The 27,649-nt window shown below is 38.2% G+C and overlaps 1 protein-coding gene across 2 annotated transcripts in view; it reads right to left on the reverse strand.

Annotated features, from left to right (window-relative positions):
* MAPK10 (mitogen-activated protein kinase 10) overlaps positions 1-26,933 on the reverse strand; it is a 310,127-nt gene extending 283,194 nt beyond the window's left edge. For both annotated transcript variants that reach the window (XM_058547445.1, XM_058547444.1), the window contains exons 1-2: positions 26,615-26,933; positions 21,500-21,614 (exon numbers count right to left, since the gene is read on the reverse strand). The gene's annotated coding sequence lies outside the window, so the exon portion shown is untranslated. The remainder of the gene's footprint in view (positions 1-21,499; positions 21,615-26,614) is intronic.
* Positions 26,934-27,649: the final 716 nt, after the last annotated feature.

Raw genomic sequence — 27,649 nt, forward strand, 5'->3', positions numbered from 1 at the left:
CTGATCTCTTAGTGCTACACTTTTTCATATGATTACTGTTATAGAGATTTTTAAGAAGTATAATCTAGACACTAACTTGCATCGTTATATTACAATTTTATTTAAGTAGGAAAGCATCACTGTGTTTTAAAGAGGAAGATGCCTGTTACCACAGGCAAGGACAAGGCCCTGAGTTTGGTCCGGAGCGGCAGCAAAAAGAGAGTCCAGTTTGGGGCTCACAACAGTGCGTCTTCTCCTCTCCTCTCTGCCTGTTCTTATCACCTGTTCTGCGCTGTGCCATCTGCCATACCCCTACGCAGAGATCCTGAGTCACAAATCTGCCTTTTCTTCCCCTAGTTTTGCTGAATAACCTCATTCTCTGGTCTTTACAGGTCACCTCATTTCTACCTTCCCAAAATGAAAAAATAAATAAAGTATCTTTGAGGAAAACTCATCATATTTTAACAGTCTTCTATTATTTTTAAACACAGCTATAACCAAAGTTTATAAATATCATAAGCAATGAAGTGGATTAAACAATGAAATCTTACTTGGATAGGACTGACAGAAGCATCTGTTTTCTAGACTTTTAATTTGGTAGAATTTTACATCCCTAATTCAGCAAAGTTCAGTTACAGTAGGCCACCAGAGAGAACACACAGGAACATACATGTACAAGGCTATGTGTGTGTATACATATGTGTCCTTATCTCTTAAAATGAGCATCTACATGTATGAGAATTCACATAAAGGTGTACTGTGTTGTGTTGTTCAGAATAATCAGTGTCTTTCTATTGGAATTAATACCATAATAATATGGTGCTGATTTTTAGTTTCTTTGTGTTCAAATAGAAGTTCATGAGAAGCTCAGGTACCTGCCAGCTTTATGAACTCCTCAATCTAAGAGGATTTACAAGCTCCCTACAAGCAAATCGAAAGAAGATGCAAGCAGCAGGCTTTCAAGACAAATTTCATCTCTGTCATTACTTTTCCCTCTCTGCTCTTTCACACCTGAGGGAAGCTCTGGTACAGACTAACAGAAGCTATAGGGATCAGTGCTAAGGGGTTTGCTTGCATTTCTATATGTTAATTTGACATACTTATAATGATGGATTAGTATTTTGAATTTATTGTCAAAATCTTAAGCTAATTAAAATATGTGAAATACACTTGTTGGTGTTCCTTCTGGGTACCAATAGATCATGTGTAGAAACTGTATTCTATTCATCTTCATCCTAGAATTATAGCATAATGCCTAGAATATAACAGATACTCAATAAATATTTGTTGAATGAATAATAGTTTGAAAAAATTGACCAAAGAGAAAACATAAATATTGGCAAGCAGCTTATCAATGTTGTGAATGACCTGTAATAAATCTATAAACTCAGAGATAGAGTGCAGGTCACTATATATGTTTTAAACATCTGAGATAAGTGCTAATCTTTATGGGGAAGCTAGAAAAGGAGGAGTGAAGACAGTAAGAAGAACAGTACCTTCCTCTCTCAAGTTTGACTTAAACCACCAGGAAAGTTCTTAAAATCAAAGACATTCTATAGCCTTTCTCAAGCTCTCTCCAAAGCAGAAGCCAGAAAAACAGGCATTTCCAAAGGCGTAGATAATTCCACACAAGGCAGACAGCAGCAGAAGCAGGGAAGGAACATCCATTCCCTCACTTAGTGGCTCACAGGCAAGACGCAGAACACAGAGCAGACTTGGTGATTTTCTTTGAATACAGGAAATTTCTCGAACACGATGTATAGCCATGTTCAAGTCTGAATCTGATTACAGAGTCCCCTCTGCACTCTTATATCAGCCTGTAAACTCAAGAGTAGAGTCTCATCAGAACAAGCCAGGCTGGGAAAAAAAAACAAACGCACTTCTCTTTTTGACTCTCAGAAAAGGATGCTAAGAGGCGCCCCGTGAGAACACAGGTGTCTCTCACTCTCACGATCAGTCACTGGACTGAAAAGAAAAATGTTCTTAACTGGCTTCATTGCCCTGTTCTCATTTAACAAAGAACATGTACTGAGAATTTCCTCAAGCAAATAGTGAACTGAATTCTTTTAACAGAGGAAGGCTTGTGCACTTTTTATTAAAAGCAACAAATCAATCACGAAATGAACCTCATGAAATATGTTTTATCACCAATGTGAGGAAATGTATAACGTGACAAATGATTCAGCAAGCATAGTTATCTACAAGGCCTGTTTAGAAGGAAAAAAACTGTATCAAAATGATTCTTTCACGGGTTTTCCTTATGCTTTTGCTGGGTTTGTAACTAAAATTCCTTTAATCATTAACTGTATCTTTCTGTAATTAATCTTGCTTCCTCTTCCCTTTTCCTTTATTAATGCCTAAAGGGGACTCAAGTCACTAACTGATAAACTTAGATTCTTTCCTAAAAATGTATGTTTAGCCCAAATATGTTAGCCCAAATATCAAAGCTCTACTTATGGCATGAATAGGGTTTTGTTCTTCAAACAATATGCAAATATACTATGAATGTTTCAAAAAACACAAACTAGAGGTACAACAAAATTAAGGTATTAAAATAATAAAACTTTACATTTAAATGCATTTTACATTTAAATAAATTTAATAAAACTTTCAATAAACTTTATTTTAAATAAAACTTTACATTAAATGCAACTTTACACTTAAATGGATTATTTTATAAATAATTCTCCCTCATCAGGAAGATTTTTTTTTAATTATTCTAAAAAATGTCACAAGCTCATCAAACTCATGCTGTGGATTTAAGATAGGGAAGGAAAAAATTTGAGGAACCAACACATCTTTGAGATTCATTAAAAAAATTGTATTCTTGGTAATCTCAGCTCTCAGTAACGGAAAAAGAAAAGAACGCCACCCATCAAATTACAGAGAATTTTGGAAAACACATTCCAGTCCACCTTTGTATGAAAATACTGCTTGTGGTTTCATACAGCATAGTACCAGTGTGGCATTTATGACATTTTCCCATGCCCTACCTTCCCACAGAGAAATAGGCCAGTTCACCCTGTAACTTGCCACAAAATCTTTCAGAAGAGCTCCTTAGCAACCTCCAATCCTTGGAGGTTATAGTGGGGATGGTTGTCCAACTGACCTTCTAAACAAAAGCTAGGATCAAAATTAAACCTGATTTTAAGCTACAGGGAAAAGTAATTTTGGGGGAAACTTTCCCAAGGCAATCCTTGCCCTCTGTAATTTTAGAGAAATAAATGGAAGGAAGTGAGAAAATGGAGTGAAATGTACTAAATGATGATTGTCATTTGTCCTAAGTGAGTGCACTCCACTTATGTCTGGTTAAAATTTATAATGTATTTGTTCCCAAGGTTCTCAAGAGAGAAGTCACAAATCAGTATGTTTCTGACCATAGGTTTTGCATCCAAATTTAATGCTGTTGACTGATGGGTAATGGTAGTTAACTAATCGCTGAATAGCCACAGAGATTTTAAGAAAGCAACAAATTCTATAATTTAACATCAAGGATTGTTTATAATTATTTTAGGCCACACTTGCCTTCTTCTAGAAAAAACAATGTTTCTCAAATTTATTCCTCTCTTAATGAACCCCTCTCTGCTCTACCTCTATATCAAGTCGTTTCCATGACTTTTTTCCCATCCCAAGTCTGTCATCTAGAATTCCCAACTCCTCTTTCCTCACCTTCCCAGGCACATTGCTGGACAGCATCATCCACACTGCTGTCTTCATTTCCTTATCTCCCCATAGGTCCTCAACCTACTGAGATCCGTCTTCTCAGACCACCACAACAGCAAACAAGTTCTCATTAATGGCAAATGTCATTAAACCTAATGGACAACTTTAGCCCTGATCTTCCTTGGCCTTTCAGCAGCAACACTCTGTGTGACTCCCTCTGTTCCCAGAGTTTCTGGACAGCACGTCCCATGGCTTTCAGAAGAACATAGAGAAACAGCCCACAAACTCTGAAGCCAGAATGCCAGTATTTAAATTGGCTCTGCCATACACTGGCTGTGTGACAGCCTGTAAGCCACTTAACCTCTCTGGGACTCACATACTTTTCATCTGTAAAATCAGGGATCACAGTAGCACCAACTTCTCTTGAGAGGATTAAATTGACTTAATATATGTAAAAGCACATAAAACAGCACCAGGCACATAGTGTCATATACATTTTAGCTTTTAACATTTTTATTATTATTTTCCTCCTACTTCTCAGTCACTCCTTCTTTGTTGGTGTTCATCAGGGTTTGTTCCTAGATTGTCTCTTCCTCCAAGCTACAGTCTCCTTCATCTTGTGGATGAAGCCTAAACAGAATCTCCAGCCCACACCTATTTCTTAAACTTTAAGCATACATATGCAACGGCCTACGGGATATCTCAAATTCTACACGTCCACAGCTGAATTCATCTTCCTTCCAAGCCTGTTCCTCCTCCACTGTTCCCTTTCTCTAAGACTGCAACCACCACCCACACAGTCATCCAAGCCACAGACTAGGAATCACATCTAACTCTGTCGTTCCCCTCATCTTCCAAATGCAAACGAGACCTACAGATTCCACCTACCTCCTAAATATCCCATGAACGTGTCCCCTTCTCTTCTAACCATGCAGCAGCTAGTCCAGGCCACCACTGTGTCTCTCCCGGACCACCGCGACAGCCTCCTTGTCTCTTCAGCGTCAGTCATACCCTTCTCTAAACAATTTCCACACAGTAGAGAAAGCAGTCTTCTGACACTCAGACCCGATCATACCTCCAACCCTTTGCTTACAACTCTGCCACGTCGTAACCAAGCTCTTCATAATAGAATCTGCCCTGCACCTTGACTCAAGGAGACTTTCTCTGACACCTAAACTATGTTCAGTACCCTTGTCATACACCCACAAAAAATACTGTAGCCCTCCAGATAATATCTCTCATATTTTGTTTAAAGTAAACATATAGATAAATTATAAAATTACAAAACTATGATACACGCTATAAAGGGAAATGTCTGTGTCCCTGACCAGACTATGATCCCATGAGGACAAGACCTTTTCTGAGCTCAGTGTCTAGAATACCAGGCACCCAAAAAAATATATATATATGTACATACATAAATCCATAGAAAAAGATTAATATCATCAATGCTGACAGGAAGAAGTAGGAGGGAGGAGGAAGAGAGAAAGAGCCTAATTTCCTACTGGCACTCACCTGCTAGATCCTCTAAGGGCTGTGACTGTCAAGGCCCATCTCCACACATCAACCTTGCACTTCCAACGTCATCTCCATAGCTTTATGCAGTGAAAGGTAATTCATAAAATGCCTGGGATAACCCCTGATATGTTTTGATTTGATCAACAAATACTAATCATTTGTTGTATGTGTTAGACTGTGCTAGGCATTGAACTCTATTCAAATTAAAAGATCACAAAGTTCTTAGAAGCTAAAGCTAAGTGCCAGTTATATCAAACATGTTCACGACATTGGTATATAAACACTCACGAAAAAAGATTTTTAAAATTTAAAATCTGTCCATGAAGATCCTGCCTTAGAGTATAAAGTAACAAACAACAACCAGATAACGTTGCTATAGATAGAAATGACAGGCTAAAAACAAGTTGGTTTCTTAAAAAATCTTTTTGCTTTTTATCTTCTTGCTCTCTTTCTCTCTCACTCCCTCTTTCTTCCATCTCTTACTCTTTCTCTCTCTCCATCTTTGCAATGGATAATATATTACATTATTCATATACTGTCAGAGATACTCCCCTGAAGTGGAAATTAGTCAAAAGAAATCAAACTAGAATCAAAAGATTTTTTAATATAAAAATAAAAGCATAATTCATGTTGAAATCAGTATAAGATCATATAATAAATGAACGGACAAGGAAATGCCATACAATAACCTTTAGAAAACAACTAGAACATGAAATTACTTCTATAAATTAATGTCAGACAATTCCTAAGTAAGGGGAGAATCAATTTCATGGAAGAGAAATAATAAAAAACGTTTTAAATTGTTTTCTTTTAAATTAGTGGTATGTGTTTTTTGGGGGAGCTCAACCATTGTGACTAACCCAGAAGTTGGCCTTAACTGTTTAAGACCTGCTCTTAAGCAGAATTAAAGGTTTTAACTTAAGCTTGACAAGTCTACTTTCTCCTAAAAATGATTCTTGAGAACTGTTTGGAGGTTCTATCAAACAATTAGGTACGGCTACTGACAGACCCTTGAAAAGAGGGTCTTATCCAGGAAGATAAGACTTAGAGCACTTATCCAGGAAGTGCTTCCTCTTTTATCAAGTATCCAGCTTCGGAAGGTGACAAACATGGAATCATGAAGAGAGGGGGAACACAGGCCTATGAGGACATATCAAGCAAGGTCTTTGCTCACTGACTCTCCAGGGAGGGCTTCCCAGTCACCATATCTAAAATTGTAACCCTCCACCATACTCCCTAATCCATTTTCCTGCTTTAATATTTTCCTTGACCATTTCCACCATCTAATATATGACATATTTTATTTACTTATCTGGTTTATTGTCTGTCTCCTTCAACCAGAACATAAGCTCATGAAGTCAGGGATGATTTTTTAATCCATTGTATTCATTACTGTATCCCCACAGCTGGAACAGACCTGGCACACAGTAGTGTTCAATAAATATACATTGAGTGAATTAATGAAATCAAATCTATCTTTGGAATCAATATGGTAACTAATAGTACATCCAGATTACCTTTACCTCCACATGATAAATTTAAGTAGCTAGAGGTTTTGCCATGGATTAAATTGAGAAACAGTTTCCTGTTGAAAAGGATAGAGAATCATAATCACTTTGATCACCTAAGAAAGGCAAATCACATCTGAATCACTTCAGATGGACTCCTCAGTAACTGTTCAAGGTCTCTATCCACATTTAAATGAGTGAAAGTCCAGAAGAAGGTGTGTAATAAGTCCCTTTGTGTTTGAGAGTCATAACAAAGAAACTGCTTCACACCAGAGAGAATGGGGAAATGGGAAGTGGTGAGAATTCTGGGTCCTTAAGATGGTGGACATCTGCACCTAACCCAGTCGGATAACCCAGAGCAAGCCTGCAGCCCAGGAGAAGGGACTACCGCGTGGCTGGATCAAGAGCTGGAGTGTAGCACCCAATTAATCTGCCATTGCCGCTCCACATATAATGAAAGAAAATGCCTCTCTCTAACTCTCTGTGTCACCAGGTGAATCAGTATATGGGATCCAAGCACTGACGCTGGGAATGGGCTGAGACCAACTGAATATCATATAGAATCCTCTACCTGGCACTCAGGCCCCCATTGATTTGCCCAAATATTCCAATACTATCAGACTGGTGATTTTATCCTTATCATATATGCTTTTTCAATATCTATTTGCATTTTTTCAACAGTCCAATTGCTCAAATTGTGATTTCCTCCGATCCAATCCATACTTTCCTTAACATATAATGCAAGACCTCCTCTTCTTCTTGCCTTCTTTCACTAATTCCATTCATCTCTTCTTCTCACAATGTCTATGGAAATCAATTTTTTAAATCTTATATTTGTAGAGACATTGAGAATCTGCAAAGCATGTTCAATACATGCTCTCACTTGTATAAACAAACAGCAGAGTACTATTTTATAGACCTATTTTTTTCTTGCACTCCCCAGAGCTATATCCTTTCCAGAGCTTGCTCTTCTCAATCCTAGTAGGGGTCACCCAGGAGTATACATACTAATGAGGATGAAAATGAAATTAATTTATTTTATTTTATTGAAAAGTACCCCAGGGCATTTGCCATAATAACAACTAAGTTTCTTTTGTTATTTCAATAATGAAACTGTTTGGTAATGATCCAAAGCAAAATAATCTTTTTCAAAGTTTTTAGTGTTATAAGAACAACAACAAAATTTAATTCTCTGCTCTAGCCAGCCACTCTATTAAAATGTTTTACATTCAATTCTCTCAAAAACCACGGCATATGTACTACATTCCCATTTTATAGATAAAGAAACTAAGTCTTAAAAGCATTAACTAATTGCCCAATGTCAGATTGGAAATTTAAATTTGTGTGACTTGAAAGCGGAAGTCCTTCGGTACCACACGCTGCAGTCAAGCACCATTCTATCACACAGTGTAACACAGGGCTGCGATACAAGAAAGCCAGCTCAACCATCACCAAGCACAATAGAGTATAAAGCACAACAAAACAACATTTTAAAAAATTAAAAATAAATAGCAAATGTGGGCAATTGCTTGGGGCCTCAAACAGAGTTGTGCAGTTACTAAGGCAAGCAGCAGGAAAGTGCAGAATTTGAAACTAAATAAGACCGGAAGTCTTCACGTAAACCCTGCCCTCACCTCATCCCCAAGAGAGTGAGGTCTCATCTTGGGCAAGAAGTACTGGAGGCTTCACTCCCGTACACGGCCAGAGACTTCCAGTTCCCCTTTAAGAACTGACTCATCGTCTCTTCTTCTTGAGTGCTACCAACTAATCTTCATTTTAACCAGGTTTATCTGACCTTATGAATAGATTTAGGGTTTTAAAGAGAGCAGAAGACAGTGAAAGCCTCACTTGTTAGCCTACAGTTTAACTTCACTCTCCAGACATTATTTTCAACTTTTTTTCTTCATTTTCATAAGTAAAGAGGCAATAAAGTATAATGCATAAGTGCACAGATTCTGCTCTGCCACTCACTAACTGCGGGACCTTGAACATGTTGCTTAACCTCTCTGTGCCTCGATTTACTCATCTGTAAAATGGGTATAATAATAGTACCTACCTCACTGTGAGGTATTGTGAAGAATAAGCGTGAGAAAATATATGTCATGTACTCGGGATTTGCCTGGCTCAGAGTAAGTTCTCTTTAAGTAATTATTATTATAATTACATTATAATGCATGTGTCATACGGATTACAAAAATAATAGCTAATATTCAACGAAAATTACGCTAAGTAATTTCCATTTATTCTTCATATAAAACCTGTGAAATAGATGCTATCAATGTCCCAATTAAAAATGAAACAGAGGCTCAGAGAGGTGAGGGAGGGGTCCAAAACTACCCAAGCAGTGAGTAACAGAGTTAGGGCTCAAGCCCAGCAGTCTGGCACCACAATCAAGCTCTTAACCGCCATGCCAGTTCAGGTAGGCAATGCCTACTTGCTAGTAGGTATTGACGTTTTTTTCTGTGCCAGGCACTGTTCTAACAACTACATCTCTTACATCTTGCATCTCTTCTGAAAATTAATTGAAATTCTCACAACTACTTTATGAGACAGATGCTTTTATTGTTCCCATTTTACAGATGAGAAAACTGAGGCACCCAGCATTAGGTAACATGGCCAAGATCACACAACTACCAGATAGCTAAAGTTAAGTGTTCCCCATACTGAAAGGTAGGTAAACCCGATGAGCTACATTGAAACCTCAGTGACCTAATATCAGAGTATGACAATTTTCAAAAAGGAAACTCCCTCCTGATATACTCATCTGAACAACTTCTAAGCCAGAATGATTAAGACAGACACTCAACTCTGGAATCATAAAAGAAGGAACCGATTAAATGTTAATGTATTCTGATTTGCCTTACTACTCAATCATTTTCCCACCTCTAATAGCAGCTATTTTCAATAGTCATTTTCACTCTGTCCTCCACAATTTGAATATATTCACTATTAACAAACATGGATCAACTTTTCATATGAAGCAAGACCACTGCCTTGATTTGGTTCCTATCCCATAGAAGTCAGAGCCAAAGACTTCTACAAGAAGTAGAGAGAGACAGTGGATGAATATTCAGTCCATGCAACTATGACAAGGGAAGAATCTGCCAATGATATATTTGGCCAAAACTCACAGGAATTTATAAGCATCACTTATCAACAGTAATGGATAACAACTGATTGGGTGCTGAGCAAAACCAAAGTCATCCAATGACTCTTGAAGTACTTATGCAAATTAGAAAAACAAGCTTTGGTTTGGAGAGCAGAACCCAGGTTTGGTTGTAGCCCCAACCTCCCACGAGCCTCAACAATATACACCAAGAGCTTGGTGTATGTTCCAAACAGACCTCAATGGATCTGAGCTAAAAGGGAAGGTGCCTTTAGAAGTCCAGAGAGACTTGATCCACAGCAAAGACAGAAACATACTGTTACAGATCTTGAGAACAGATTGAGTAAAATACAAGGCCAAGAAGGAAGATGGCAAGCACATTTTCTTTACAGGAAGGTTGTGTGGGAGGACAGCAATGTATCATGGGAAATAATACCAGTTGGATGGTTAGAACAAGTTGTTGGATCCCTTATATTTACTGCAGAATTAAATACTTGATTTGCTAGGCAAAAGAAAGCCCAATAGGAATATATATAAAGGGATGATGAACAATATTTACGATTTTAGGGATTCTTCAGAATGTTATTCTAGGTAAAGAAAAGGTTGATGATCAATTGTGTGGTCACAAATTAACTATTGGTAGACAAATAATGAATTCACAAGGTATGAAACAAGATCTTGATAGGAAAGAAAACTTGTTGATAATAACAGTAATAAATGTGACCCAAAACAAATCTAAACCTGGCAGTTACTGAACATTTAAGGCCACGTGGTTTACACTGATCACCTTTACAACAGCCTTATAAGATCAGCACCACTGTTAGTACCATTTTACAGATGAAGAAACTGAGGCTTAAGAGATGATATAACTTAACCAGGATCGCATATGAAGTACAGAATTTGGGTTTAAACCCAGGCGGTCTGACTCAGGAGTTTGCATGTTTGGCCACGGTACTACATAGCTCTGTGTGAAAACTGATGGAAGTCGCTATAATCGACAAGAACACAGATGCAAGCACTGGGCACATCAAATGTCATCCCATCTCCATTTGCACAGAGAAAAGTCAGGATAATGAGGTCCCTGATAACAATGGAAAACCTGACCAGAATAGAGTGATGGAAATAATGAGATACAATGAAATTCAAATACTCTTAAAATGACTTCTCTACTAACCAGGAAAATAGTTTACAATAAGCAAGATTCATAATAAACAAAATGGAATGGACTTCCAGGCCTGGTTTCATCTTCCCACTTTGGAATTGACAGAGAACACGTTTGCTGTATAGGCATTTTGTGGTAATGACTTTACTATTATTAAGAGTGACAACGGTTCCAGGCAGTATTTCATATTTACAGAGCAGCCTTCGACATAGGAGCAAAAACACCTGGCAAACATTCTCATTTTTATTATTGATGGCTTAGATTAATAGAGTGCCTTTCTGTCAAAGAGCTCATTAATCCTTACATGGACTCTGTGACACAAATAGGCAAGCAATCCATTTCTACATTTTACATATGGAAAAACCAAAGCCCAAGGATCTGGGTATAACTGCTTAGTAATGCTGTGGCTGGGCCTACAGTGAAATCATAAAGAACCCAGCATTTCCCTTCCTTACTGACTGAAGCCCGGTCTCTTTTATAACTTCTTACTCCAAACTACCTGAAACCTGGACGTCATCTCTCTCCACCGGATTCCTCTCCACTGATTCTTACTGCCTCTTCTTCAAGCTGGATTCTCATTCCCTCCCTCCCTCTAATTGCTCATCCTGCCTCCATTTTCTCTCCTCTCCAAGCTACTCTCAACATTGCTGCCAGATTTATTTTCTTAAACCTGCTCAGAAAACAGCAGTAGCTCTTCATGATCTAAAGAAACAGACCCAAATTCCTTCATAGATCATTCATGACCTCCCTCAGTTTGGCCCCAATCTATTTTCCCAGCCATATCCCTGACTGCCATCTCCTCCGTGCCTAGGTCACACAAGCCTAAACTTCTGAACCCCAAGCCCACTCTGCTCCTTGCTCATTCTATTCCATCTTCTAGAAGTTACCTTTCCAGCTCCAACACTGACTTCATCTTCATAATTCCACTCTGACGCCACCTCCTCCCTCAACGAATCCCTTCTAATACTTCAGCTGAAAATGGCTGCTCCCTCTAACTCCACAAAACACGTTGAACCTTTTATTTGTAGCACTCACCATATTCTACCTAGGACTAGAGTGACTTATGAAAGCACATCTGTCATTTTAGAATGCTCGATCATTGAGATTCACAGACAGTCAACTACATGTCAGGCCTGTGACAGCTAACGGATAAAAAAGAGAACTAGATCTCTGCCTTCAAGAAGGTTAGGCTTACAGCTTTTCCCATCAAGAGTTCCTCCTCTGAATGACCAAACACAATATTTCCTCAGTTTTTCCAAGGGTGGTACATAATTAGTATCATTCTAGATGTGTAAAGAGATGTTAATTCATTACATACAACACACGCTTTTTAGAAGTGGGGTTCTCCAGGTATAGCTCTTAGACCCCCTGAGCGTCCCTAAGATCCTTTCAATGGGGCCCCTGAGGTCAAAACTGATTCCAAATACTATTAAGACACGGTTTTCCATTTTCATTCTCATTTTCTCTCAAATGTACAGTAAAGTCTTCCCGAGGCTGTGTGATGTGTGATATAACAACAGATTGAAGGCATAAGTAGATAAGAGAATTCAGCTGTCTTCTATTAAACGGGTCATTAAACAGATTTGCAAAAATGTAAAACAATGCCACTTTGTCACTAAATTATTTTTGTTTTGTAAAAAGTAGTTTCCATAAAATGATAAGTTATTTTATGTTAAAATGTAATGGGTTTCCTGTTGTTAATTTTTAAATGAATTATATAAACATTTTAAATTTATATCTTAATTTCTAATATGGTAAATACCAATGAATATAACCCACATAAACAAAAGCTCTTTGGGTTTCTAAATAATTTTCAAGAGTGTAAAGGGATCATGAGACCACAAAGTCTGAGAATTGCTGCCTTAGAGCACAGGGACTCATGTCTTTCTGTGGAACTCCTGTTGAGAATGCCCGGGTAGTAGTTGAATCATTTGTAATTGCACTGTTCTCTGAACTCAACCTCTACTAAAGCAACTATCCTACATGTGAGATTCATTTGTTTATAAGTGTTTCCCCCTTCCCTTCCCACTCAAAGGCCCAGGTTTGGTAGTGAGCTGCTTAAGGACTAAATAGAATTTATCTATGTTGCTGCAGCACCTAGCACAGAGCGGACAGCCAGTAAATATTTGAGGGAGAAAAGAAGGAAGGAAGGGAGTAGGGGAGGGAGGCAGGGAGGCAGACTGGGAGGGAGAGAGGGACGGAGGGAAGAATTGTGTCTTATTCATTCTTCTAAGATTCTACCATAGCAATTTGCCTGTTGAAAATATCTGTTAACCTTCATGTAAATGTGTTGTATTGATATGATACCTAAAGTGATTAAGATGCCAATAGTTTCACCTGGTATGTTGGCAAATCCCTGTACAGCTTAGAAAGCATGATTTTTAAAGGCAAATTTTAAAAGATTCCTCTCATAAGTCAATCAATGAACAAAAAATTGTGCACACTAGTTCTTCAATAGCAGAGGGTTATTTTAAAATAAAGAAAGATACAAATTTGGGAAATAGATGCAGTCAATTTGGTTGCCTATGCATAATCTTCCTTATGGATAATAAGTCTGAATAATTGGAAATGACTTTCTATAACTAAAATATCTTATCTCTTGATTTAGAGTGAGAATGGGTAGAATTAAGCTAAAGATAACAAAAGGAGGAGAGTTAAACCAAAATTGGGCATTGACAAGTCTGTCTTCAAGACCCTCCTAAGTCTCCATCTGGCCTATTCTTCCTTTTCAGCTGTCCATGAAGCTGCTTTTCATCCTCATGAAGTCCCTTTGCTGGCCAAGGCTACCCTCACCAAGGCCCTCCACTTGGGCCTGGCCTTTTGGGTATCATCCCATAATTTAATTCAATCTATACAATTTAATCTACATAATTTTTACTGTGAGAAAGAAATTTAAACATATCTATCACAACTGCCTCATACACAGTTGAAACTCAGCTAGGTTAAGGAAATATTAATTCAGACAGAACTGGGATGAGTAAGGAGAATCTAACATCAAGATCGCTTCCTTTTCCGGAGACTATCCAATGAAAATTTTAAAATAATCTGCCAAACCCCTAACAAAGCACTCTCTTCCAAACCAATCTTGATTTCCTCCCCATATAAAAATCTTTCTTGTATATTCCATTCCTTTAGCCTCTCATGTCAATGCATTAAGACATTTATCCAAGTGTGGATATTATCTATGATTCAAAATCCATTATCACCAATTCAAACCTTAACTCAAATTAGTTTATCAGGTTAGACAGCCAATCAATTTACTTCATAACATTTCTATTTTAATAGGAACAGTCTTCAACCAAAGGAGTAAGTGGGAATTTCACACATTATATCAGGTTCAGAAGCAGACAGCATTGAGAACTAGATGGTGTTTTGGCTCCTTAAATTATATACAGAGTTAGACATCTATACTCAGAACCAAGACTAGAAAAGAAGTTCAACATATGAGATTTGACTGCCTGTGATGTTCCACATTGCCGACCTGAACCCTGGTTGGCCAAGAGGATAGTCAACAGACACATGACATGATATATTTGGCTGAAACTCATAAAAGATGAAAAATAGCTTAAATTAATTGTTTCTTACCCACTATTTTACATAGTTTTTGCCTAACATATTTCATTCAATCTTGTTTTGGGGGGAGGGGCGGGCAGGCAGGGGGAATGCAATATTTTAAATCTTAAACTAAATTCCAAAGCAGACTTATGTTGATTCTTAAGATTTACAAATGACTTTCTAAAGACAATACTGTCAAGGTTATCCACTCTCAAATTTAAAGGAACTTGAAAGCGGGTCTTAAGGATTTAAAGCATCAACAAAGCACCTAAACCTCCCAAAAGTACAACTAGAAAGAAAACTTTGAAACATCTGGCATATATAATTTCTGGTATCTACACTATAAATAATAGATAATATGTAATGAATGCCGTTAAACTGTAGACTGAATTTTACAAGAAGTCCTAATCTGAAAAGGTTTCTTATGTTAACCAAACTTTCATTAAGATCTCTCATACTTTTATTTTAATGTAGTTCCTCTGATACTGGTTATTGGAATACAGAGAATTCTTTATGAAGAATCTGAGACATGCTAAAATTTATGCTGACTCACTTTTCAAATAAGCTCCAGGAAAACGCCAACTTCTAAAGGAAAACATTATTTTCCTGATCTGACATCAAATTACTTGGGACCTCTCAAATAGTGACAGTCCCAAATCCATCCTCCTAGGAGATTTGCTGGAAGTTCCACCAATCAGTGAAAAGCCTTTAAAATTTTATACAAGATGAGGGCTACTTATGTTGGTTTTACTAGGGTTAAATAGTTCTAAGGATTTAGTTTCCCATCTTGGTAACTTGCAGCCATTGAGAAGTAGACAGAGCAGCACTAAAAAGATAAATTTCTGAATATTCTCTTATTCATCTCACTTGTAAGGTATTTGGTTCCACAAACCTGTTATGCTTATTTCTATCTCCTTTACTTTGATTATATTGTTGTCATTTCTTGGAATCCCTGTTCTTACCCTTTTCTGGAATTCAAACCATATCAATGTTTTAAGGCTCCATTCAGGTCCAACTTTCACCTTTAATACTGAGAAGGATACAATATAGTGATAAAAAGGGAAGTGCTCCAGAGTTGGACTCCCTGGGCTCTACCCTCACTGGTTGCATGACCTAGGGCAAGTTACTAAACCTCCTATGCTTCAGTTTCATCATTTGTAAAATGGAAATGCTTGGCAGGATTTTTGTGAGAATTAAATGAATTAGTGCATGCAAAGTGCTTTGAAGAGTGCATGGCACGAAGTAATCACTCAATAAATGTTATCCACTATTATAGTCTTTATTATAACCCTCATTCTTCCTGAATTTTTCTGAACAATTATAGACTCATAATTCATAAGCACCTTAGAGGTCATTTAGTTCAATCTCCCACATAAAGTATCATCTCTAAAGTACCTACTTTCTACTCACTGGTCTCTTATTTCTGTCTCCTGTACAACTTCAAAACAAACTTGCATCCTCTATCCTTTTTTACACAATATTCTAAACTGTCTCTGACTAGTTAAGAGGACATTAGGACACTTTGTTTAGGAAAGTAAGACAAATTTTGGCAACATTTACTCAACAGCAACAACGATAACAAAACTATGTTATTATATGAAAAATTAAGGTAATCTTTGCTTCTAAGTGATCTGGCAAACAATATTCACATTTATCACCCATTCTTTTAAACAAGACTGTAGACTCTGTGTCAGGCTGCTTTCCAGATTGTATCAGAGGCCAATGTTTGGTGCATTTTTGCAGTCTAGTTATTTCTCTATGAAGTCCCTTCGGCTATGTTTTTTTCTCCTTGTGATTTCCTTTTTCCTGCCTCTGTTTCTATCTTTCTATATATCTATCTCTTGTTCTTTCTTGTTTCTTTCATCAATCATTCAACAAATATTTATGCAGTGCTACCAAGCATCAGGCACTCTGCTGGGCATGGAAAAGTCAAAGACAATTCGATCTGGCTCAAATTACTCACAGGTAAGGTGGAGAGACAGACGCACAAACAATTAATAAAGTATTGTGGTAATGCAGTCAGATAGATATGCATAGGCTACTGTGAGAACACCAGGAAGGAACGCCTAATGGAACGAGTCAGGAAGGCTTCTGGAAGGACATAACATCTGATGAAGTCTAAAGCGAGTCTAAGCAGTACCTCTCAAACTTTAAATCACCTGAGAATCTTGCTTGAAAGTTCTGAGTCAGTAGATCTGGGTGGGACTTAAGATGCTGCATTTCTCATCAAGCTCCCAGATGATGCCCATGCTGTTGGTCCCCAGACCATTCTTTGAATTGCAAAGGTCTTAAAAGATGACTAACGACTAACTAAGGATAGGTGGGGTGAACACAGGCAGAATAGACAGTATGAAATAAATCACAGAGGTGAGCAACATTTGAGTCTACGTAATGAGACTGAAGCACATTGATGTCCCCAGGCAATTCGAGAGATCGTCAGGTCCTAAATTGGGGTAGACGGGAGTGTGGCGTATTTTAAGGAGAAGGGAATTTATTACGTAGGCAATGGAACATATCAAAGTTAGCAGGGAAGTTACACAGTAACAACCGCAAATCAGATCTGGTGGCTTCATTGGTAGAATCATGGGCAAGAAGATAACATGCTAGGCTACATAAATAAACCTGCTAACAATGATGAGGGCCTAATTTATGGCAGTAACAACAGATTTATTTCAAAGAGAATTGACTTGAAAAATGTTTAGGAGATAAAGTAGGTTGATTATATTTTCACTTAGTAATTTAAAAAGCAAGCAAGCTGTTATTTTGCATTCCTTGCAGGCCTTTGCAGGCCTATTCTTAATCTGACACTTAGTAACATGTGATCTTGAACAAGCCACTTAACCTCTTTTTACACCAGGTTCCACATTTTAAAACAGTGAAGGGTTGACCCAAATAAACTCTGTGGTCTCTTTAAATCCTAAAATTTATGATCCTATGAACTAAATTCATCTCTTATTGAGTCATGGAATCATAAAATGTATTCTTTTTTTTAGAATTTGACCTTGAGTGTATTTGGCTGTAAAGCCCATGCTCTTAATCACTACACTGTATTTTTTTCCTTCTTCTCCCCAAATCCCCAGTACATAGTTGTACATCATAGTTGTAAGTCCTTCTAGCTCTCTATGTGAGCCGCCGCCACAGCATGGCAACGAGAGACAACAGGTGGTGTGGTTCCGCGACCAGGAAACAAAGCTGGGCCGCGGAGGGGGGACCACGGAACCTTAACTACTAGACCACCAGGGCTGGCTCCATAAAATGTATTCTTAACACCTACCACAATACCTGGAATATAAATATCCATTGTATGACTAATATTGAATTTACCTAGCCAACAGGTATTAAAACTTGAGACTTTTTAAATCCTCCCTCTTTTTCACCCGTGACACTCATTACTGAGTCCAGCTGCTTTGTACTTATGTCCTTCTAGTGATTCTTTGATGTATGACCTCATTATTTTTAACTGGATTCCTGCAATAGCACCTTAAGTGTTCTCTCTGGCTCCAGTCTAATCCCCTTCCAAACGTAATCCAAGAAATTGAAGAACTCTGGAGTCAGAAAGACCTAGGCTTGAATCCGAAGTCCACTGTTTCTTAGCTGTGTGATTGTCAGCAAGTTATTTAACCTCTCTAAACTTGAGTTTCCTTATCTATAAATCATAGGGATGATATAAAGAATTAATTAATGCTTGTAAAGTACATAGCACAGTAAGAATTCAATAAATGCTAGCTATCATTTTGAAAAACAAATCTCATAAAGACTTGAGCAAACACTTCACAAAAGAGGAAAATCAAATGGCCGATAAAAAATGAAAAGATGTTTTTCTTCATTAGTAATCAGCAAAACGCAAATTAATACTTCCATGAGTAAAATTATGTACCCATCAGACTGGCAAAATTTAAGAACTTCTAAATCAAGTGTTGATGAGGATATAGAGCTTCTCGTATATTGCTGACAGAAGCATAAATTGATGCAACTAATTGGGAAAAATATTTTGGCATTATTTAGAAAAACTGAATGTGCACATACCCCAAAACTCAGTAGTTCCTTTCCTTGATATTTATCCTAGAGACACTCTTATACATATGTACTAGAAGCCATGAGCAATAATACATATATATGCATAAAAATTATTATATATACTTAATAACTTTATTAAGTTTTAAATATATTTGTTTATGTATAAATAACTCATCTTATGTATATACACACATACACACATAAATAATATAGAAACAATCCAAATGTCTATCAACAGTAGAACAGACAAGTAAATTTTGGTATATTCATAGAGTAGAATACTATACAAGTTACATGAATAAACTACACGCATCAACATGGAAGAATCTTAAAATGTTTAACAAAATCAGGTGATTAAGAACATATGTGCTATGATTACAAGATGGAAAACCTACAAAGAAAAGCAAGAGGATGAGAGTGGCGAAAGAGAAAGTTGTGGTTAGTGGTGACCACTAGTGGGGAAGGAAAAGCCTGTGATCTTCAAGAAGTACACAGGGCGCTTACTGGGAGTCTAATCCTTCGTATGAATGCTGGTTATATGAGGTTTACTGTATAATTATTCTTTAACCTATATTTGTTTTATACACTCTTCTTTTTTTTTTTAAATAAAATCTTTAACATGTGTTCATTTTATTTTATTTATTTATTTATTTTTTGAGGAAGACTGGCCCTGTGCTAACATCTGTTGCCAATATTCCTCTTTTTCTTCTTTTCTCCCCAAAGCCCCAGTACATAGTTGTATATCATAGTTGTAGAGTTGTAGCTCTTCTACGTGGGATGCCACCTCAGCATGGCTTGATGAGCGGTGAGTAGGTCCGCACCCAGGATCCGAACCTGTGAACCACAGGCCACTGAAGCAGAATGTGCAAACTTAACTGCCATGCCACTGGGCCAGCCCCCTACACTATTCTATGTGTATGATATATTTCATAATTTAAAAAATAAATGTGACCATGTCATTCTCCTGTTTAAAATCTTCATAAATTCTTCATTTTAGAATAAAACACAGACTCCTTAGCTTTGTCTAAGAGATCCTTCACGATATAGCTCCTACAGCCCTCTTCAACTTCATCTGTACCACCCCCATTTATGCCTCAGCACAGTAAATGACACCTAGTGCCCTGAACAATCACGCTCTCAAGCAGCTGGGCCCTTGAAAAAATGTTCCCACTGTTCCCCCTCCTCTAGCTAACCTCTTATTGTCCTTAACATTCAGCTAAAATATTACTCTCTGAGTGCCTTCCTTGACAAATCTCCACCCCACATGTATTAGACTTTCCTCTGCTGCACTTCCTTTAGCACCCCATGTCTACCCATTTGACAGCAGTGTATAAGTACCACCCTCTTTAGAATATATCTCTCCCTTTTAATGGTATAATTTATCCTAAGTGCCACACTCTTTAGACTGAAAGCTCCTTTAAGGCAGGTAGTATCTCTCATCTATCCCAAAAGCTAAGGATGAAATCCACATCACATATTCTCAATAAATGTTTGCTTAATAAGTAAATGTTTAAGATGGGGCAATATATGTTTTCTATATCACTGGCAGTGACATATAACTCACAATACTAAGTTTGGCCATATAAAATTGCCCATATTTTGGATCAAAAATGGTTGATTACTGGCAATTATATATGATTCCCTTTTATAACCAACACTCATTTATTCATGATTAAGCACAGCATAGTGATGACTATGATATCTGCTTTCTCAATATAATTGTAAGCAGGCTGTAATGAAAATCATGGTGTGAAATAAGTATAGGGTTAATTTCATCAGTCTTCTGCAGTTATAGGTCATGCATTATTTCACATGATAGCCTACCTACCCAGAGTTACATAAGCCACTAAGCAAATGAAAGAGACATATTGATCACTAGCTCAAAACAGCTTCTTTTGGAGTCTTATAAGCACCACTGTCATACTCTATTTCTCAAAGATATTATTTGACAGATTATAACTGCTTCATCTCTGCTGGAGTCTATTGATTATGGACTTTGGTGACTATGAAACATCAAGTATTTGATTAAAAAATATATTCTGCCTGTGTGTGCAGATATTTTTATAAAATAATAACAAGTTTTTTAAATTATCCCAACTAGCAGAGCAACTGGATCTATTTTTAATATTGTTTTTATTAAGCAAAAGGATTTGTAGGCTAAGATGTCCATAAACGGTGTTTTATAAAACTGTGATGGGATTTCCCTTCCCCTATTTCTAAAGATCTAAAGAATATGCATATATATAAATAATATAATATATATATATTCTTGAAAGAAATTGAGCATTATAATTTAGCTCAGAACCAATTCTTCTACTAGAGGGGATGAACTGGTGAAATATAGAATTGTGTTGCAAATAATAAAAGCCACAGAAAAATACTGTGACCCAACTGTCACTCAGCCTCATGAAATTGTTCATTGCAGCCATCTTACACAGGCTGGTAACACCCACGTATCACCCAGGGTGGTAGCATCAAAGTGTCACACGGTGCACCCATGCACCTCAAGACCTCATGCTACTATATGTGGTATTAATAGCACTGCACCACCAGTTATACATTCTGTCCTTTTGAATTTCACTTTTTTTTTTTTTCGTGAGGAAGATCAGCCCTGAGCTAACATCCACGCTAATCCTCCTCTTTTTGCTGAGGAAGACCGGCTCTGAGCTAACATCTATTGCCAATCCTCCTCCTTTTTTTTTTTCCCCCAAAGCCCCAGTAGATAGTTGTATGTCATAGTTGCACATCCTTCTAGTTGCTGTATATGGGACGCGGCCTCAGCATGGCCGGAGAAGTGGTGCGTCAGTGCGCGCCCGGGATCCGAACCCTGGCTGCCAGTAGCGGAGCGCGCACTTAACCGCTAAGCCACGGGGCAGGCCCTGATTTTCACTTCTTTAGTTGACGTTATTTAGAGCAATATTTCTTCACATCCCACCTAGTGTATGGATTACATCTTTCCTGCTAAGGAACATTTTTAAATTTGCAACTCACCACTGCTTATGTGATTTCTCATCTATAGGAAATGGGTCTAATTCAACAGCTTCTTGCATGAGTTGCCATAACGAAGATCTGAGATGGTCCTGCTGTTGGTGTTTCTCACGCTAGCCTAAAATAAAAGCAAAAATACAGATGAGTTTGATTTTAACATTCAGATGGGAATTTCACCTGCATTTAGAAAACCAAAAGACTGGCAAAGACAATTGGTGATGGGTGGTGGGACGCAGGGGGAGGGAATAAAACATCTCAAGGTAGTTCACCCTGTTCAAATTTATCACAAGCACAAGACTTTGGTGTTACCAATACCAGAGTAGCTGGGTATTTTAAAATCTGAACATAAGCCCAATTAGTAATTGTTACTTTGGTTGATAAGATATTTGGTTTTGTGATATGGATTTGGTTTTGTGATACAAGGCACCCTACTCAGCTTCAACTGGGACAGCTCCATAGTTCCACGTTTGCGTATTCTGCTTTCATATAAGATGTCACTGGAACATAGTTTCTGAGAAAAGGAGGAGGAGAAGTTCGAAAACTGCTGACTTATGTGAAAAAAAATAAAACTAACCTGAAGTTGGTCTGAAGCTGGGAAGGTACATGTATGTATGTTTTTCCATAATCTGCTCTAGTTACAAAGGTAGGTCTGTAACTTCAAATTGTTACTTTTTGACATTATATTGGACCAGATTCTCTAGGACTGTGCCAGTTTCCAATGTTCTACCCATTATCAAACGATATTGATTGATTTGATTTCTAGTTTGGAAAGTATGCTCACCATCCCCAAAATAAACCTCTCTGCTGCAAATAAGCAGCATCCCTTTATGAGCCAGGTGCTTACATCTACCACTAGGAATTCCTCCCCCATCACACTCTCCTGCCCACCACCCCCGGCCCCTGCCCCCGCCCAGGCCATCCCAATATGGCCTCCAGTGTTACCTACTACCATTTCAGAGCAGGCGAATTTCTTTCTCCTCTGAATTCCTACCACATTTATTGTCAAATCACTGATATGGGCCCTTGATCATAAACCATCTTTGTTATTTAACCTCATTTCACTAAATGACTGTAAACTCCCAAATGGCAGAAACTTTGTGCTACAGTTTCTCAACTTTTCCACCCATAGCACTTAGCAGAAAACTCTGTGCATGTGAGACATTCATTCAAAGAATATTAATTGTGTCCCTACTGTGTGCTAGACACAGTCAGTCCTAACAGAGATTATAATTGAGTAGAGAATACAGGAAACACAGGAATAGGCAATCACTGTGTCGTGTGCTAAGTGCTATGGCAGAGGAAGGATGGACACTGAGTAAACATCACCAAGTAAGCGGATCTAAGAGCTTTACTATCAATGCTTTCAGACCCTACTTCCAATGCATGAGAAGAGGACAACAACTTTAAGAAACTCATTTTAGGAAGCACATGGAGCACTCAGGTAGGTTAACACCCAAAAACCAGAAGGCAGTTTTACTTAATTCTATGAAGACAAATCACTAAGATGAATTTCTAGTACTTTTAAGTCACCACTGGGTTGTGGGTGTTTTTTCCTTTCTGCCATGCACACACACACACACAAAGTAGCAGGTCATTTTACTGTGGATATTACCAGGCAGGCGACTCTGCAAATGCCTGGTTGCCCTGTAGGAGAACTTCATTTTATACCTGCACACTATACAGGGTTTTAGAGTAACTATGAGTTAGGAATGATTCTAAGGAAGCTTCAGGCATTTCTTTTCCCATTCAAAACTTTACTTTTCATTCCTAGAAGCCTTAGTTCTATAAGCCTAAGGGTTTTACATCTCAGGGATAAGAACAGTGAGAAAGGCTGCAGTGGCTTGTTATGGATCCAAAACACCAATTCAACTAGAAAATCCTTTACCAAAAATAAGTATAAATTTGCGGTCCACTTTTCAAACCAAAAATGTTTCTTTTGATTTGAGGATTTTCAATACCTCCTGAGGTTTCCATTTAGAATTTCTGCCAAGATTCACAATAAGAAATGAAGTTCCCTTCCATTAAATAGAGGGAAAAAAATTGACACCTAAAATATATAGATTTTCGACTTTCCCTCTCTTTGCCTTGATTTTCTCATAAGGATAAAATGTACTCAAACTGAAAGTAGCCAAAACCTTACAACTTTGCTATGAAAAGATGTATAGATAGGTAAATTTCTGAAAATCCAAGCTCCAATTCTAAATTACATTTTCTCTTTCAAACCATCAATATGCAGCATGATCTTTTATCTGAATCAGCAGCAGTGTCTCATCGCAGACTTATGTAATGTAATAAATACATCTAACACACTGAAGAAACAAATGGATTCTCTTCTTCTTTATAAATAAGCATCTCCCCCAGTAGGCTATAGGCCCAACTTTTTCCCCAAGTCCTTGGTTCTCAGAAGAAGGTGCAAGAGATGCATGTGTGGCAGGAAGGAAGCACTCAGCCTGCAGCAAATACAGCATTGTACTCCTTTCCTGTCATTACTGGACACTTTGTGCCTCTTTTTGCCTAAGTGTTGCAACATCCAACCAAAAGCTTAAAAGAAACTGTAAGAGGAAATAGTAGGGGCAATGGAGAAAGAATTTAAAATGTCAATTTGTTCACTTCTTATTCTAATTGAAGGAAGTCTCTCTTGCTTTGAGTCTATTATTCTCATAAGCAACTAAGCAATCATTCCATTTGAACACACCGTTCTGTGCAAAGTCTTTTAGCTACAAATGTGACCTGAAGCCAGAACTAGAGCAAGCAGGGAGAGCATCTGTTCCCATGTTTAACACACAATAAAACCCTCAATCTGTCTTTATCTTTTAAAATCAGTATTAAAAGACTTTTTTCCTAAGATTACATCCAAAGAAATAGATTCATTTACATAAAGCCACAATAAAACTTAAAAAAAAAAAACAACCTTTAAATATGAGAGGCTTTACCTTTAAATACAGGAGGCTTTTTCACATTACTTAGATCAGGCAGATTCCTCTTGCTTATGATATTCCTATAGGATATACTAACAAGGAAAATCCTATGAATTTTCCTGTAATTTTAAAAATATACATACATTTATAGCATCCACAATCAACTCTCAGTTCATCCTAACCTTGAAAAATACTGACCACGTACCATGAAACCATTAAATACTAATAGCTGCAGACCAGACAATGACAGCAAAAACACACTCGGTCCCTCTGGGATCTGTCCATAAACATCCCCTTACAGCATGGCAAACACACTTCTCCCAACAGCAGATGCTGTTCTGGGGCAAGCAAGCAGGAAGCTGGAGGCAGCTGGTTTTTCCACTCTACATATAATTTCTTACTGCCTCATCATCAAGAATCTTTTTATCAAAACTTCGAAGATTTTGTAACACCAGGAGCCCGTCAAATTAAAAATACTTTGCAAAAACAGGAAAGAGTGATATGCAAATGAAGAAGCACGAAGACTCTTTAATATCTAAGGTCATACCACCTTTGTCATCTGATTTTCTAGTTCCGTTGTGGAGGAAAGAAAATCCAGTTTGCTCTATGTGATAAAATAAGCAAATCCAGGACTTTAGGTCAATTTTAAGAGTGAGATCAAGGTAGAGAAGGGAATACATACCAGAGGCAGCAAAACTAACTGTCCAGCCCCTAAAATCCAATGATTCCTAAGTGGGGTCAGAAGCTTGTGAGCTCATTCACGAGCATCGCTGTCTATATTTACAACACTTATGCTCACCTAAGGTAGAAAATTTACAGAAGCCTCTCTGAGAGAAATGATCATTCCTGCAACCATTTTTACTACATTGATCAGCATTCTGTGAGATTTTCCAGGGTCCGACAACTAGAAGACTAGGGATAGAGGAAGAAATTGGACCTTGGACTGGCAATGCCTGGTGCACTTAGACCCGTTTTCCTTCAGTCTGCACTGTGGCCTGTCTCAGATGACTTAGCCTGCCTCTTTCCAGTTTGTTCATAAAAGTTACCGTCAACAAACCAGAAGCAGGCAGGGCTGCTGTACAGACACTGTCAGGCTCTGCAGGAAAGACAGCCCATGTAAACAACCTTGTGATCGCTTCAGAGCCGACTACCCTGGGATAAGCCAATCTTTCTCTGTGGCTAAACTGCAGTACTCTGGTAAGTTATGTCTTTAAGGGGGTAAAATCAAAGACTCAGTCTCTAGATTTAAACGTAGAGGGAGAAAAAAGAAATAGATATATAATTTTCTTAAAATATCTCTAACCTTGATTTACTTGAAGATTTTCGAATAAATCACATTTATTTTGCTGTAGGCACAAATACATAAATTCTGATAAGTATACTGCCATGCTCATTTCTGATGCTACATTTTTTTTTTACCCAAAGAGCTCTGACATTTCTAGCGGACACAGTATCCCGGCACAGAATACCTGGGAGCCATGCTACAAAAAAAAAAAAAATGCTGCCTGCTATGACTAGGAGATGACTTTCTTAAAGAGCCCTCTTACCTGTGTGACCGCAGTGCCATGTTTCCTCTTATCTCTAATCTGACCCCCGTTCTGTGTTCCTCTCCCCAGCCCAAATTTAGCCTAGAGTGTCTTTGAAAGAGTAATGCCATCAGTTTTGCAACTAAAACATATAAATACTATTCCCTACTAAAATATGCAAATATGTCCCAACATATTTATTTAAGTTACACCTCTCAGGAAGTAAACATAAATGCATACTTAAAGACATGATTTTTTAATGTTTTATGGAACCCATAGCATTTCTTAGATATGGGACTGAGGTCAGCACTTCTAACAAGCACAGCTGTGCTCTCTGTCTCTCTGTCTCTCTCTCTGTTTTTCTCATTCCTTCTGTAGCTCTGCATTGGTCTAAAAACCCCTGGTCACAATAAGATCGCTCCCTCCCACCCTCTGCCAACCCTCACTCCAAACAGAAAGGTTTCAACACGCCCAGGTCTGGGGAGAGATGCTCCACACAGAAGGAAAAGCTGGTGGCTTCTTGCTTCAGAGGTAGTTCACTTCATTAACCTGCTTTCCATCCCATCTCTCTCTCTCCCACATTCACTCTCCCACCCCACCAGGAGCGATCAATAGACATCACCCCACCCTCCAAAAAACAGGTTAGAACCCAGAATGAGCAAAGAGCTACCTACCATTCCGTGCTTGAGAACTACGATCCTGATCCAGCAGTGTTTGCCCCAGAAATCCTCCCTACTTGTTTTTCATTAACCACATTCCAAACTGTAATAAGGAACAGATATTTTGGAGGTGGGGAAATTGTTTAAAATTAATGATGGACAGGTGATTTCCAAGAAAACCCAGTCTTAAAGTCACTCAAGCCCCAGGAATTGAGGGGTGAGGAGAAAAAAGAAAAATTGCAAAAATGAGAAAGGAAAAGAAAAAGGTAAGCATATAACAAGCACCACCCACCCCCATAAAAATAAAAAGGGAAGGGGAGGCTTAAAAAAAAAAAAAAAAGAAGAAGAAGAGTGGCTTGCTGAATCACCCTCTTTCACTGCCTGGAAACCATTGTGCAGCGTGATGCTGCCTGTACCATTGTGGAACCTACCAGAGGAGACGGACAGAGGGCTTGGGGAATGGGGTTGCTATGGCAACTGAAAGGAGCACACATGACGTCAAAGCCCAGAGAAGTCTAGGGAGGGGGGAGCGGGGGAAAGGGAAAGAGGAGAAAGTCTATGAGTGGCTGCAGCTACTGTGTTTTCCGGTGAAATGAAGACCAGGCAAAATGTAAAGGAATAGGTTTGTTGGCAGCCGCTTTCAGCACCGACATCAGGCAGCGGGTCTGCACAACCCGGAGAAACAATCGGCTCCACGCAGCCCTGGCCCTGTCCACAGCAGCGCTGAGGAACAAATGCCCGCAGACCAAAACACCCCTGGAAATACAGTCGGTCTCTGCTTTTCGACTCGCTCAGCTTTTCATAAACAGCACAGAGAGAGCCATGTAGTATCTAAAAATGCCAAAACAAACAAGGATGTTAATAACCTCAGAGGAGAAGTGAGCATTTGAGTCCGGCTTGGTCCCCAGAGGTCATTTGCACAGCACTATTCCTCCTCTCTGTTTCCTTGTTTTTCATAAAAATCCTAAATAAATACCCACTAAACCAAACTCAACAAACTGAATCTTAGATTGCAATTTGAATGGAGAAAGAAAATACTGATAATTTGAG

Source organism: Diceros bicornis, chromosome 8 (genome assembly GCF_020826845.1).
Source record: "Diceros bicornis minor isolate mBicDic1 chromosome 8, mDicBic1.mat.cur, whole genome shotgun sequence".
Classification (NCBI taxonomy): Eukaryota; Metazoa; Chordata; class Mammalia; order Perissodactyla; family Rhinocerotidae; genus Diceros; species Diceros bicornis.